At 47.1% G+C, this 12,323-nt stretch overlaps 1 protein-coding gene across 1 annotated transcript in view; it reads left to right on the top strand.

Moving 5' to 3' along the window:
• The first annotated feature begins 856 nt into the window (after window positions 1-856).
• Window positions 857-12,323, top strand: part of ST6GAL1 (ST6 beta-galactoside alpha-2,6-sialyltransferase 1) — a 151,510-nt gene continuing 140,043 nt past the window's right edge. The window contains exon 1 of the mRNA XM_027538537.1: window positions 857-1,338. The gene's annotated coding sequence lies outside the window, so the exon portion shown is untranslated. The remainder of the gene's footprint in view (window positions 1,339-12,323) is intronic.

Here is a 12,323-nt window from a genome sequence, read left to right as displayed (position 1 = left end):
AGGACCACCGATTTGGAGAGAAAGTTCTGGGCCTGGGCTTCAAGCACTCTAGTGTGTACCTGACTTCTTTTCCCCAGAGGACAAGGACTACCTTCCACACTCCTTCCCTCCCCATACAAAGTCTGGTGCCAAGTGGGACCTCCATAGGCCCTGGGGAGATATTAAAAAAATATTATTTTATATTGGAGTAAGTGTCTGCACATAACTAAGCAACTAATACTTTCACTATAGCCGATTAACAATGTTGTGATAGTTTCAGGCAGACAGCAAGGGACAGCATCCATACACACCCATGTGTCCATTCGATGGGGAGAAGATTATGGCCTCTGGTAGTCACATCTTTTCTACGGGGACTGCAGTGGTGGCCGCAGGCCGCTTATGCCCTCCTACAGGGCAGAGTTCTGTTTTAGGCAAGTGGGCCCCTGGGATGGTCAGGGTGGGGCGACGACGTTTGCTCAACAAGTGGTCTCCTCTCGCCTTCTCCCAGCAGCCCTAGCTCAGCTTCAGTGGAGGAAGGATCCTCACTCCCTTTTCCACCCTACTGGAGTCCTCCTGCCCACCAGCTTGCAGACGGCTTGAGGTGGATATGGCCATGGGCAGGGACTCACCGACCCTCCTGTTCTGTACCTGCAGTGAGTGGGAGGTTCTTGCCATACCCTGTGAAATAGATTTTGTTGTTTCATATTTTGCATAAGGCTTCAGAGCAGTTGAGGGACTTGCTCAGGGTAACACAACCGGTCAGTAGCAGAGGCGAGATTTATAGTCTCTGCCTGCTAGGACAGTGCTGGCTTCAACTCTGCAGGATCAGACGTTTAGGGACCTTGCCCCTCCGCGTTGCCCCTCCCCCTCGGCCCGCCCTCGCCGTGGGAGGGGGAGGGGAGCAGGATCCCAGCATCACTCCGGGGTTAGGTACACCACCTAACCAAGCACCCCTAATCCCGCAGCCCCCTCGCTAGCGACCTCTGAAGGGCTTGGCGGATTTGGGGCGCGGTGTGGCGAAGGGACCCACCCCGTCTGCCCGACTATTTGCATAACGGAGACTGCTCGTTTCCCCCGCCCCTTCGCCGCACTCTTCCCGCGTACCCTCCACCCCTCATCTCCCGGCCCCTCTACTCCTCCCCAACAGACCCTCCTTCAGGGACTCCCAGCTCCCGGGCTGTCAGGCCGCCGCCGGGGGCGGCGTCCGGAGGCATCCCAGGGAGGGGAGTCCTAGGCAAGGCCGGGCTGGGGAAGACGCCTGGGGCACTACCCGGTGCTAACAAAGGGAACCGGCAGCCTACCGGCTGGGGCGCAGAGCGGGCGGAGCAACCGCAGCTTCCGCGGCTGAGAGCGCAGCGAGTGAGTAAGACTGCTGCGGGGCGGTGGCGGGACCCAAGCCCCCAGGGAGGAGTGGAGCGAAGGGGCGCAGGAGGGCAGCGGAGCGGCGGGGCCCGTGGCGAGCCGAGGGCGCAGGGAATCGATGTTCAGCACTCCTCAGCACTCTTCACTGCGCGGACCCGCCGCCTTTTGCTGGGGTGTCTGTGGATTAATCAGGGCCGAGGGGGCATCCCTGGCTTCCCGCCGGCTCCGCGAGACTGCGGACCCACAACAAACCCACGTGCACGCGGCCCCAAGGAGCCCCGCTTTCTCCACTGCACGGGCAACATGGAAGGGAGACGTAAAGTCCAGGTTCCTTTGGATCTCGCCTAGCCGGATGTACAGGAGGAGAAACCCGGGCTCTCTGCAGGGGTGGGGGCGCAGGTACCATAACAAACGCACGTGCGTCCTGCCCAGGGTGCGGGGTGCACCGCCAGTCCTCCGGAGCCGCCCTGCGGAACCCGGCCTTTGTCTCAGCTATCGGGAGGGAACGGCGCTGGGGGCGCCACTTGCTGGAGGAGAAAGACTGACACATTTAAAAGGTACCGCTTGGGTATCAGACCAAACCACCAAATTCAAAAATATTCGGAAACACGAAGGGAGAAAGTAGCAAAAAAAAAGATTACTCCAGGCCGAGAGTCTGTTCCCGGCGGTGGTGCAGACTTGAGATGACCCGGGCCACCCCTCACTGTCACCTCACGGTGGTTTCTTAGAGACAGGGGTTGAATTAAGGGTCTGCGAGTCCCCCATCCCCCAGAAAAGACTGTGCCTAGCGCACCATCGTCCTTGCACTGTCCCTGTAGGGGACGGCGAGCGCCTCCTCAGTCCGGTTTAAACTACGCCCAGCACTGTCTTGGCTTTCGCTTGCGCTTTGCCGTGTAGGTCCATGCGTCTAGCCAGCCCCATTGTCATTGGCCCCTTTTGGCTTGTCGTGTCTCTTTATAAGGAAGGCTAGCCGAGGTCTCTTGTCTTAGGGGGGGACGCCCTTATTTTCAGTTCTGTCGAGTTTATTTGCGAGAAATGCCGAGGTCCGGAAGGAGAGGCCTCTTGTTTTGCTTTTTCTTTGCCTACGAATGCTCAGCTAAGCTTTGAAGATTTTAGTTCAATAGTCCTGTTCTGGCAGCATGGGGATGGTTTAGGGGATGCCCTGGCCCCTTAGGTAATGGTGTGGGTGCAGAAGGCAGCCAGACAGGTTGTGGAGTGGGTGGGGTGTGCGCCAGCCTTGTGCTTGCTGAGGGGTCGGGCAGCGGCTTCACCTGGGCCAGCAGCGCTGGAGATTAACCTGTCCCTCGGGGACCGGCGGGCCTCCAGCCCTGCGCCACGGTCTCGGGGAGTCTAGAGAGCATCCAGCGAACCCTCCTATTTTACAGGAGGGGAAACGGAGGCCGGGAGAGTTCAGTTCCTTGTACCAAGTTTCAACCCATGTGAAGTTGGCCACCTAGAGAGGACAAGAGCCTGAGTCTCCGACTCCCCCATGGCGCATTGCCGAGCAGCGACTGAAGACAGAACCCGGAATCTGTGGTTGGCTGGAAAGGCAGTGGCCTTAGGCAGAACAGTTAAACAAATAATGTAATTCAGATTGAAAGCTGCACCCTTCCATTATGCCTTTCAAGAGTTCTATCCATTTGAGAGAAGATAGATTTAGTAATTCCTCACTCTCCTTCTAGCCTTTCATAAGCCTAGTTAGTTTTCTCTTCTGGCTGCCCCTTCTCCTCAAGCTGGAGTCCAGCCAGCTGTGGAGACTTAGATGTTTTGCCTCTCATCCTTGTGCCAGGAGGCCTTTGTTTGGGCATAAGCACACAGGGTAGAAAGTGTCTCCTAGGGCAGTATTCCTGAGTCACTTGTGGGAGAACAAAGCATTGTTTTCACTGATTTTATTTAATTAAGTTTTTAGAGATGAGAGTCTCACGGAAGTAGCTTTTTAATTTTGTATTTGTCAGGGGAAACATTGGAAAACCAAAGACATCACTTTGAGTCTGGGTTTCCCCAAAGTGCTGTTTCACCCTGTTCCTCTTACCTCCTAACTACACTGGTTGCTCTTAAGGTTTCTAGGGTGTTTCATTTTTGTGGTAATTCCACTTAACACTTGAATATGGTTCTCATCAGAGCGCTCACCCTGTAAGGAACTTAGAAATCAGCTGGCCTGTTTTTCTAAATGAAAAAACTGAAGCTCAGTGAGAAATCACTTGCCCAGGGACACACAACAAGGTGTCTGCTGTTAGTGCCCTTTTTGCGCTTTAGCGAAACTTATGTCAAATGAGTTTTTTGTTGGTACCCCAGTGTACAGTCAAAGTTATGATGGTTGTTACAACAACACATTTTTAAGTCAGAGAGTGAATTCCTTAAGGACTTACACAGGTTTTGGTTATTAAACAAAACCATGGATCCCAGTGGTAGATTCAGTGAGGAGTATTATATTAATAGTTTTCATTGGGGATTGGTTTTCTTTAGTGTTTACTAAGTGGTTCTCTTTACTCTTGCCCTGGGTTTCCCCACATTCCTCTGCCTCCTGCTCCTCCAGTAGGGAAGTGCTTTAAAGTATGATCACAGAATGAAAGGCAGCGGGAAGTCAGAAGAGAGACCCTCCTTAGCTCTTCATGCTATTTAACTTCTTGGGTTCCAGTGTTCCTTGTGCAGTGAGAGTCCTTCCTGCCCAGTCTCTGCACAGGCTGTTTGGATGGAGTGGAAGTTGCTCAGCCTTTAGAGGTAGAGAGTCCGGTTGGGTCAACCCTCCTCTCCTGTGTTCCTTGTGGACTGCATCCACACAGTGTCAAGGGAAGAACATGTATGCATCTCCCAGGGGTGTGGCGGGTAGTAAATCATGTGATGCATGCTTATTCAGACCTCCCAGCAGGGTTGAGTGCTCATCAGCTTTTTAGTGGGAGAGAATGATGATGGGAAGATAACCCCATTGGGTGAGCCCTGTGCTCAAAGGAAGAGGCCCAGCCTGGTCACAAACAAGGCGAAATGTCTGCCAGACTGTTAAAAGGGTCTTTGGGTGGTTGTGCAGTGTGTGTGACTTTAAGGTAAATAAACCTAGTTTGAAAAAAAAAAAAAAAATCCAGAAATTTCATGCCCAGGTGAGTGCAATCTAGTTTTTCCATCCATTTACTCCATACTTACTGACAAGCACGCAGGTGGGGGCAGGGGTGGTTCCTATGCTGGGCCTGGAGTTACAAAGAACCAGATCCACTTGTTGGCCCCCCACCATCCTTGCTTGGAATGCATTTGGAAAACTGCCCTCAGGAACCCACAGAAAATAGATCTAATTTATCTCAAAATTGACCTCTGCAGGAGTAGGATTGTCTCTTTTCGTCAAGTCAAACCAAGAGCAGGTGGTAAATGAGAGAGTGGAAAAGGGAAGGCTTCCAAGAGAAGGTGGATCTCCACAAGTATGGGGACGTGGTTGCATTACAGAGTGTCGGAAATAATTCATTAGTGAAATTTGCAGTAATCTTCTGGAACATAGACTCTTGAGAATTTGCTTAGATTTGGTGTCAGTGACTTACTCAGTAAGAACCAAATTGGGGAAAAACATATATTTTTCTTGCTTGTCTGCATTGTATACTGACTTGAATAGATGTGCTTTCTATAGTTGTACATGAAACAGTAACATAGTAAGCAACAAAGTGTCAGCACATTGAAATACTGGGGTGATTTTCTGAGTCATGACTAGAAGAATCAGGTTAGCCTTTAGAATCAGTTTAGTGATTAAATTTTGTTTATCATTCTGATTATAAAAATACAGCATGCCCATTGAGGACAATTTGGAAAGTACAAATAAGGATAGAGAAATAGAAAAAAAATTCTATTATTCAAAGGCAACCACGGTTAATGTTTGCAACTTTCCTTCTTGTCTGTTTTTTTTTGTTTGTTTTTTTTTTAGTGGATTTGTTTTCTCTAAATGGTAGAGAACTTACTGCTTGTGCAGTTACTCTTGACTTTTTTGCTTAGTCTTTTCATGTACCCATGTCACAGTTTATATTCACATTAAACCTGTACCTTTTCATTCATCAACATATCAGCATCTCCAAGGTCACATGGTCCCATGGGATCCAATCACTCCAGTGATCATTTCAGTGAAGGCCTGCAGAGGAAAGAGTCTCCAGCTTCTTCTCCTTTTCCTAGCTGTGCCTCAAGCATCCAGATACCAGCCGTTTAAAATATATATATATATATATATTTCATGTAAGAAGACAGCTAAAGTCTAGTGGAGAGAGAAGGACCCTGGTATGGCCTTGAGTTCTAGTCCTGCCCTTGTGACAACTTACTTTAACAGCTTGGTTTTCTGTTTCTGTATGTATTAAAATAAGCAACCCCAGGGTCATTTGTTAGCTCATTCCTTGCATCTTCCAGTGCCCATTCTAAACCAAAGCTGTATAAGAAGAGCTCATGATCCAGCAGAGGAGTTGGAGTAGCAAGAGACCAGTGCAAGGTGCCCTGGGAATGCAGAGGAGGGGCAGCCACCCCAGACTGGGACAGTGGGGAAGGCTTCCTGGATAAGGGCTGTCATGGGCTTGTTCAACTACTTCAGATCCTTTATTGAATTACCCCTGAGATTAGCATGTTTGTGATAAATCTCTTTCCACATTCCAGATAATTCCCATAGGATACAATCCTAAACTTGGAATTACTGGGTCATACTTCAAAGACTATCATCATTTTTAAAAAGTTTGTAGATTCAGTCCTGGTTGCCTATGAAGTTTTAAAGTACCTAAGTATTTTGTATTGTGGAAAAGGTAGAAATTGAGAGCAAGTAATTCAGGATTTGAATTACTTGTGTACCAGTTATCACCAATATAGACGTCTACAAGCTACTTAAGCTCATGAAGCTTCAATTTCCTTCTCTGTAAAATGGACATAACTGCCTCACCTCACTGGATCATTGTAAGGATTTTTAGAAAGAATTTTATTTTTAAAAAATATTTTAATTTTTCTTCGCTTATTTTTTAAATGTTTATTTATTTATTTGTGGCCGTGCTGAGTCTTTGTTGCTGCGTGGACTTTTTTCCAGTTGCGGCGGGTGTGGGCTGCTCTCTAGTTGCAGCGCACGGGCTTCTCACTGCGGTGGCTTCCTCTTGCTGAGCAGGCTTAGGCTTCTCACTGCGGTGGCTCCCTCTTGCTGAGCGGGCTTAGGTGTATGGGCTGCAGTAGTTGTGGCTTCCAGGCTCGAGGGCACAGTAGTTGAGGTTCACAGCCTTAGTTATCCCAAAGCATGTGGGCTCTTCCTAGATCAGGGATCAAACCTATGTCCCTTGCATTAGCAGGTGGATTCGTTACCTCTGAGCCACTACGGAAGCCTCCATTATAAATCCTAGATAAAGGGTCCAGTATAGTGCCAGGTTTACAGGAAGCACTCCATAAGTGATGTCTGTTGTTGTTATAATTGAAATTTTCACAAGCTGCAGAGACTGTGGTCCTAATATTTTTTCTTACCATGATAGCAGGTAGGAAATTAATTAAGGTGGGGTCTCCTACCAGGTGACAAATTGAGAGAAATGATCACTGGTGTGATGCATTACAAGTCTTCTTACGGAAAGTTTCAAACACACAAACGTAGAAAGAATGGTGTAATTACCCCCCTTTCCCCATTTATAATCACTTATCTTCAATAATTATCAAAACTCATAGGGTCTTCAACCTCACATTTGACCCTACATGACTTTGAAATAAGTCCCAGACATTTTTTTCAGCTCAGCCATAAATATTTCACTGAGTTAGTTGCATGAAGCATATTTGAGGCATTGGGTGAAATGCCATATTTGAGGCTCGTGGAGCCTGTGTCTGCTGTCAGTGTTACAGATGGAACCCTGTGTGTGTGTGTGTGAGAGAGAGAGAGTGACAAAGAGAGAGAGAGAAAGTTTTAGTGCTCAAGTGAATTTTCCTGCCATGACCTGTGTCTGTCTCAAAGTGAAAGTCGCTCAGCCGCTCAGTGTCTGACTCTTTGTGACCCCATGGACTATACAGTCCGTGGAATTCCCCAGATCAGAATACTGGAGTGGGCAGACTTTCTCTTCTCCAGGGGAACAAAGACACAGGGTAAAAGGAACGCTGAATTTAGTCAGGAGACCTGATTTGCAATAGGGCACCAACATTTACCAGTTGTATATTTTGTCAAGTGACTTCTGAGTTTCTTTGAATATATTTCTAAAAATTTGATGAGTAGCAAATGAGGTAATCCACGTACAGCTCTAGCAACTCAATATTAGTTGACTCTGCATCACACCTGAACCCAGCCTTACAGTTCCCGAGAGGCAGAGTTTTCATATGGAATGAAGGTCAGAGCCTGATGGCCTGAGAGTACTGGGGTTTCTTCAAGTAGAGTTGCTTCCTGTCTAATTCTGAAGATATGGTTGTCACTCAGATGAGCACGTGGCACACTATGCTTGTGAATCTCCTGTCTAGCACTCAACCCCTTCCCTCTGATTTGTGAATGAGGTCAGCAAGCCTAGGGGAGGTAGGGCCCTGCCACTGTGCCTGAGAAACAGGTCTTCTCTGATGCCTCCTTTTCTCCATGGGAAGACACTCGGCTCCCCTATTCCCTCCAATTTTGTTGAGAGTCTTGGTCTCTCCTAAGTCACTGTTGCTCCCAAGTAGGAATTTTTGACTCAGCTAAAAGGAGAAAATTGATTTGACGTCATCATTCAAGTCCTGTCTTTAATCCACTGGGACTCCCATTATGTTTGGGCCTGCCCTGTGACTTGTAGTCTCTGGCTGTCTCGAGCTTGCTGTGTGGCCTTGGGTGAGATAAATGCCACCTTTGGCATGCCACCACGGGATTCAACTCCCAGGTCTCTAGGCCCCTTCCAGCTCTGAGATCATCAATTGGGGAACAGGTATAAAAATGGGGAAACTACACATAGAGTTAGGGGCTTCTTCACACAAATAATAAATGTAATCTGTTTTCTTTTCAAATGGGGTAAGCAATTAACCCCCTTACCTTTGCTCACTTACCCCAATTCCACTTTTCTGCAAAGTGACTACTGTTTGCAGTTTGTTTTGGGTCCTTCAGCTCCCTTTGGATCTATATATGTATGTATTTATGGGTATATGCAGATATATTTTAAAAGCTCTGTAAATAGATTACATTATAACTACAACTTTACAGGCTTGCCCTTTTGGCGGTCTTTCCGTGTCAGCATATACAGATTATTTTTTCATGGCTGCATCACATCCTATATTATGGATGTGTTTATTTAACCAGTCTTCTGTTGATGGATATTTATTTCCATTAAAATATATTTCTAAGTGTATTTGGAGAATCCCCAGTGTCACAGTGATAGAGAATCCACCTGCCAGTGCAAGAGTTTCGGGTTCAATGTCGGGGATGATCCCCTTGAGGAGGAAATGGCAACCCACTCCAGTATCTTTGCCTGGGAAATCCAATGGACAGAGGAGCCTTGCAGGCTTTACAATTCTTGGGGTCAATAACAACACAACAAAATATGGAATGTTGGTTGTAAATGTCTTGGTTAAATGAGGTCAGTCTATCGAGCTCTGGAAAGGGTGGCTAGAGAATGGGCACAGGGACACTGAGAACCACGCCCTAGAAAGCTGGAATGAAGGGCTCCCTGGAAGTTATAAGGAGCTGACTGTTTGGAGGGAAGGTTATTTTGGGAGATGGCCTGCCTGGTTGGGTGCTCTAGGCTGCAAGTGCAAGAAACTGAGCTGCGTCATCATCTTCTCTTCCTCATTCCACCATCACTGGCTCTTCCAAATTTACTTCTGTTTTCAGGGTCAGTGGCATCTGATGGGAGGACTGCAACTTGAGTGATGGGAGGGAGGAGAAAGAAGTGAAGAAGAGGAGGAATTGATATCAGTCTCTGGAGGAGGGAACGTGCCAGTTCTGTCTACTCTTCCTTGTTGTTCAGACCCATCGGAATGCTGTGTTCCCCTGGGTTCTGTACAAATCAGGATAAAATGAAGCAAGCCCAGAGTTGCACTTACTTGGAAGATGGAGGTTTAGGACGCTGTCTTGGAGGGAGAATAAATGTGGAAACTGAGGTGTTCTAACCTGCAGAAGCTAAAGTAAAAAGCACTTTCTTCATGTGGAAGAATGATTAGAATTATACTGTGTGGATGCTGGGGAGAGGCAAACCAATACAGAGTTGCATAACGGGAGATAAGGAAGAACTTACTTAGCAGATCTTCCCAACCACGAGAGAGGCTGCTGGGTCACATGGTAAAGAACTGCCTGCCATGGGAGTCTCTAAGCAAAAGACCCAAGCGAACATGCTTGCCATCAAAGGATTTCTGCTTGCCAGAGAGGTTGATTTAAGTGCCTGGTAAGGCCCTTTCCAACTCTAAAAGTCTGTGATTGTGGGGCAAGAAGCAGAAAGATGCAAAGTAGGACTCAGGGGATGGGGCAAGTTACAGACAACATGCCTGGAGCTGTTTTCACCTGCTCTCAAAAGATGGAGTAAAATGGAAGCCTTCAAGATGTGACTTAGACGGTTGTTTCCCCCTGGATCTTGGCAACCCTCCTCCTGTTCTGTCCTTGGCTCCAGCTCTGCTTGACTTTATATTCATAAATTATTTCTACAGGAATAAATATATCAGATACACTTTAGATGACCAGGAAATCTGGCAACCAGAAAAGAACTACATGTCCCAGGAGGATGATTGTAATTTTTTTTTTTTATTACAGTCTTTCTAAACTTGCATCCATCTCCTGGTTTCCCTAGCACAGGACTGAAACATCATTCAGCTTTAATTTGAGAACATTCTACCCTTGGCAACCTCTCAAAGGTCCTCTGAGCTGGAGTTAACAGCACCCTCCAGGTTTCATGCTTGTTCCTTTCCTGCAGTTGAGGAAGAACCTCTTGAACTTAAGTCTTAGCCGAGTTCTTAGTGAGGGAAACATGGCAAGTTTACCATCATCTGGGCTCTTGCTCTGCTCCTGACCTTGATGCGGCACTATTTATTCCCTTATCTAGTCCCCATAGCCTTGGTGTCTTGGTGTCACAAGCTCCATTTTGCAGGGGAGAAAGCTGACCTCAGAGAGGGCTAGAGAACCACCCCAAGATTCACTGCTATTAAGTAGCGATGCTGGCGTTGGTTGTAGTTGTTTCCCTACATCACGTTACAGGTTTTTCCACTGCTAATCACTCCCAGTCCTTTGGGGCTGAGAAGTGCTTCGTCCTTGTGTTTCACTGGGAGCCTGGCTGAGTTTATCCCTATGGGGCTATTGAAAGCTTTCTGCCATTCCCCTAAGAACAGATGAATGAAAGAACTCACGGGACAGTTATGTGCGAATAGCTTGACATTTGGACTCAACATATGTTTGCTTTTTCTCCTTTTTGGTAAGAGTTGTTTTCATCAAGCCTGGTTTGCCTTCCCCTGCTTCTTGCCTGCCTTTTAAAGTACCTGTCCTCATTTTCTGCTTATAACTGGAATAAACACACTTATGGTGGAGCATGGCTATAGATTAATGGGTACTATTACTTGGGCAACTTTGATATCTTTAGGTGGTAAAAAGAACTCATTATTGGCATTGTTAAGGGCTGGTTTTGCAGCTGTGCTTGTAGGCTCTTGAATAATTTCTTCTCTTGTGAAGTTCCTTCAATATTATTTTTGTTCACCAAATATTTGAGTGCCTATTGTGTGGTAGCCATTGTGGGAGGCATTGGGAGTTTCTACCTAAAGAACATGCATTGTAGATAGGCACACGTAAATTTGGTATAACTAGTGGGGCTTTAGCAGAGAAGGCAATGGCACCCCACTCCAGTACTCTTGCCTGGAAAATCCCATGGACAGAGGAGCCTGGTGGGCTGCAGTCCATGGGGTCACTAAGAGTCGAACACGACTGAGCAACTTCACTTTCACTTTTCACTTTCATGCACTGAGGAAGGAAATGGCAACCCAATCCAGTGTTCTTGCCTGGAGAATCCCAGGGACTGGGGAGCCTGGTGGGCTGCCATCTACGGGGTCGCAGAGAGTCAGACACAACTGAAGCGACTTAGCAGCAGCAGCAGCAGCAGTGGGGCCTTAGAAGTTGGTGGCAGACAAACTTTCTGTATCACCCTCTTCCTCTTTTCTCAGAGTCTTTGCTTTGTCCATTCATTCATTAGGTGCCTGCTGTAGCCCATGCACAATGCTCATTTTGAGAACAGAGACCCAAATGGTCCTATAGTTCTCTTCCTTTAAAAGCTTAGTTGGAGGTGAACATGCAGATATTAATAACAATATAATGTGATATATGGCTTCCCTGGTGGCTCAGTGGTAAAAAAGCTGCCTGCATTGCAGGCAATGGAACAGATGGGTTGGGAAGATCTTTGGGTTGAGAAGATCCCCTGGAGGAGAGCACAGCAACCCATTCCAATATTCTTGCCTGGAGAATTCCATGGACAGAGAAGCCTGCAGGCTACAGTCCATAGGGTTGCAAAAGAATCAGACATGACTGAAGTGACTGGGCACACGTCATGTGATAAATATTATGATTTTCAAGTATATCAGTTCAGTTCAGTTCAGTCACTCAGTCGTGTCTGACTCTTTGTAACCCCATGAACTGCAGCATGCCAGGCCTCCCTGTCCATCATCAACTCCTGGAGTTTACCCAAACTTATGTCCATTGAGTCGGTGATGCCATCCAATCATCTCATCCTGTGTCGTCCCCTTCTCCCCCTGCCCTCAATCTTTTACAGCATCAGGGTCTTTTCCAGTGAGTCAGTTCTTCGCATCAGGTGGCCGAAGTATTGGAGTTTCAGCTTCAACATCAGTCCTTCCAATGAATACTCAGGACTGATTTCCTTTAGGATGGACTGGTTAGATCTCCTTGCAATCCAAGGCACTCTCAAGAGTCTTCTCCAACACCACAGTTCAAAAGCATCAATTCTTCAGTTCTCAGCTTTCTTTATGGTCCAACTCTCACATCCATACATGACTACTGGAAAAACCATAGCTTTAACTAGACAGACCTTTGTTGGCAAAGTAATGTCTCTGCTTTTTAATATGCTGTCTAGGTTGGC

The sequence above is a fragment of the Bos indicus x Bos taurus genome, chromosome 1, assembly GCF_003369695.1.
Source record: "Bos indicus x Bos taurus breed Angus x Brahman F1 hybrid chromosome 1, Bos_hybrid_MaternalHap_v2.0, whole genome shotgun sequence".
In the NCBI taxonomy this organism is placed as follows: Eukaryota; Metazoa; Chordata; class Mammalia; order Artiodactyla; family Bovidae; genus Bos; species Bos indicus x Bos taurus.
The sequence above is the reverse complement of the archived record's forward strand: the minus strand, read 5'-3'. Positions and strand labels throughout refer to the sequence as shown.